The sequence below is a fragment of the Fopius arisanus genome, unplaced genomic scaffold, assembly GCF_000806365.1.
Source record: "Fopius arisanus strain USDA-PBARC FA_bdor unplaced genomic scaffold, ASM80636v1 scaffold00367, whole genome shotgun sequence".
In the NCBI taxonomy this organism is placed as follows: Eukaryota; Metazoa; Arthropoda; class Insecta; order Hymenoptera; family Braconidae; genus Fopius; species Fopius arisanus.
This window is the reverse complement of record NW_011888106.1, coordinates 1-3,566: the sequence shown is the minus strand read 5'-3', so window position 1 is coordinate 3,566 and position 3,566 is coordinate 1.

Here is a 3,566-nt window from a genome sequence, read left to right as displayed (position 1 = left end):
TCCGAGTCCCTTTGTATTATTTATAACCTAGTGTTGTACCAGTTTTTTTTTTTATATTTATTAAATAGAAATTTTAACCGTAGTAAACAGCGGTGTCCGCAACAAAAGTATTATTGACAAATTCAGAAAGAATTTCGAAAAAAAAGGAATATAGTTTTTTTTTATACTGGAGTGTTCAGTATATAAACTGACAATTCAATTGTTCAGAAATAAAATATCTTATAAACAATTTATAAATATATTATTAAATAATACATAAAAATTATTCCGATTCAATTATTTCCTTTGAAAAAATTCTTATTCTTCCATATAGATTGAATTGTTCGGTGAAATCTATATACCATTCAAAAGAACTGAAATCATTGTCTTCCCATATTCCATTCAACAGTCCCACAGTGCACTGTCTATGTGGTGTTACGTTTATCAATTGTACGAACTGTGTAAAAGAAAAGAATAGTAATAAATATATGATTCCTGGAAAGAAATTATAGCGTTCTCGTAAAAATAAAGATATCTATCTGTTAGAATATTCCCTTTAGAAGTCGAGGAGGTGTATCTTTATTTTTTTTTTGTTTTCTCAATGTTTTATTTTCTTTTTCAATTTGTCAATTTTTGTTTTTCTGATGGAAGCAAAAATATTCTTTAGAATATTCAAGAAATGCTTTTGTCCTTTTGAGATTGGAGATTTTTCAAAAATAGAAAAATGGCAATTACATCTCTGTGTTCTTAAACCAATGAATTCTTAATTTGTTAAAATTGAAATTGAATTTTGTGAAACTTTTTGAAGTTAATGAGTGTATATAAGAGTTATGGGTGAAGGAGTTTCAATAGTTGCGATTATTCCATCGTAGGAAAGATAAAAGTAAAGGAGCGTGTTGCACATATAGGTAGCAGGGGTGCCAATTATAATTCCACTAACTTACGCTTACTTTTGGATATAATTACAAAAAATCATTGCCAAAAGATATTTTACTGATGTAGAACATGTAATTTCAAAGAAAAGAAACACTACTCGACTTCCGCATGATGTAAAAAATGTGGATAACGTGTTTTTTTTTATGATAACGATATAATTGATAGAAAAAGTATTCTGTTACTATTATCACAAGTGGCTTCCGGATAGATGCCGCGTTTTATTTCAACATTTTACCGACGTTTCGCAAACATTGCAGTCTACATCTTCAGGGCTAATAGCTCCGATTTTGAGCTGCGGTATTTTAGAGTAGTCCTTATATGCCCTCTGAAATAAAACGCTGAAATAAAACACGGCATCTATCCGAAATCCAATTCTGATAATAATAATCATGATCGCGAAAGCCTTCAAACTAACATTCTGTTACTACTTACATGAAAATTTGGAAAAAAAATTTGAAATAAATCCACTAAACCTTGATGACGAATGATAATTTTAACAATTAATGATTCAGATCCATAACATCCGTTATGAAACATAAAACAAAAAATCCTTTCGCCATTAATCACTCTCAATCCGATGTCATCGAAGATTATCCCAGTTAATCTACAAGACCATAATATTTTTAAGAGAGAATTAAGTGAGTCAACTACAATATAATTGAATAGTCAATTAGTTCATAAGCAGATTGTATTAATTTCACTTAACGAGAGTTAAGTGATAAAGTTTACAATTAAAGTTTAGATAACCCACAAGGCTTAGTGCAACTTCAGAATAGATTATTTATAGTTATTGATAAGAAAATATAGCGATCACCTACGTTCGTGGAACACTTTCCTCGATGTTCCTTATAGGCTGAGGATATCTCACTTCCATTCTAATTCCACTCATTCAAAGTAACAGAGAAAATAGGAAGAGATGTCGTTAAGAGGAATATAAATTGTGAAGTTATCAACAACAAATAGAATTGTTAACTTGATTGTTTTTTTTATGAACTATAAGATTATTGATTTCTTTAATTACTCAGATGATTTTTATTTAAGGCCTATGGATGGACTATATCTATCGAAAAGCCACAGTAGATTGAGTGACAGCTAAACGCAGTGGTAAGCTGCATATTTTTGTAATTATTTTTTTGTACATTTGATAAATCATCTTCAATCAATACCGCGATTTAGTGCCCTTCAATTATTGTTCGTCTTTTTTCTTATTATTTTTTATAACCATTTGAGTGGTTCCCACAACATAAATTTGATCACAAATTCTAATATATTTTAGGCTAATAAGATAGCATTTAAACAAAAGATCACGTCCGATAGATGGTCCATATAGGTTTTAAATCATATTTTGTGGTCTACCGTCTAATGATCCTGAAACTTTTCAATTCGGTCAGACGGCAGTACTTCGATATCTCTCAAAGGAGAATCAATGATTTGAAAACAAGCGTCGAAACTGAAAGTCTTTGAACGTTCTTTCAGTATATATTTTCTGCGGGCATCTAAATAATACAATTCAATAATGCATTTTTCAAAGTAGCAAGATTACGTATTATAAAATTACCGACAAACTTCATACTGATAAGAATGAAAAAATAAACTATGAATTGTGACAAAAGCAGTGACAGCAATCGCTGAAAGTTCAAGAAGGGAAGTGTTATAACTGGGAGTGGAGGACTCATTAGTTCCCAATAATGTTAACTAGCGGATGGTTCAGATTAAGTGAGATGTATTAATTGGTCAAAAGACCTGTGGTCAGCTCAGTGGTCCGAAACGGAGAGAGCGAAGGTTAACGACACAACCGTAACCAGCGCTCAGTACATTTTTGGTTGATTTACAACTAATCGCTGTATGTAAACGCGACATACATTACAGGAAGAATATTATAAGAGGGTCAGAAGAAGCCAGAGAAAAAGAGAGAGAAAGGGAAAAAAAAGAATCACTCAGGAAGGATCATGGAGAAAAGTTTCAAGTAACAAAACGATAACTAGAGATAATTGGGAACTGGACTATAACTATTAATTTCAAATTCAAAATGAAATAAATAAACTATTCGCAAACATATAAAAACAATTGGATAATTTAAAAAATATATAATTTAATAGGCATATAAAGAGGAACATGACGCAAAACCACTCGGAAATTTACGCTGGACTCATCTATACCGCAGAGGATGCATTTAAAAAAATAGGATGGGCACATTATACTGTGGAACAAAAAATAGGTAATGATTTGAAAATTGAATTAAAATAGTGAGAAAAAAATCAACGTATAAATTGCAGATTTTGAAGAAATAAAGGATGAAACAATTTATGTTGGATGTTCTACAATAGTGTGTAACGTGACATTTTCCCGGTAAATGGGAAATGCCCATTACCTTCGCCCTACTTAGCCTGAGCCTAACAAAAACCTGCTAAAATGTAACCTTATGGGCGCCAGGTAATTTTTGACCGGAATTACCAAACCGGAAAAAGTCCTTAATCCTAAACTTAACTAACCTCGATATTCGATTCACCGCAAATCGTAACTCAAACTCTTAAAACTCTAACCCTAAAACATACTCAAAAACCAAAAAGGGAACCTGAAGGGAACGGAAAGGATAATTAGGCTTTTGGGGAAAGGTGACGGTCCTCGGGTCGCTCAGTATGCCTGTTGTG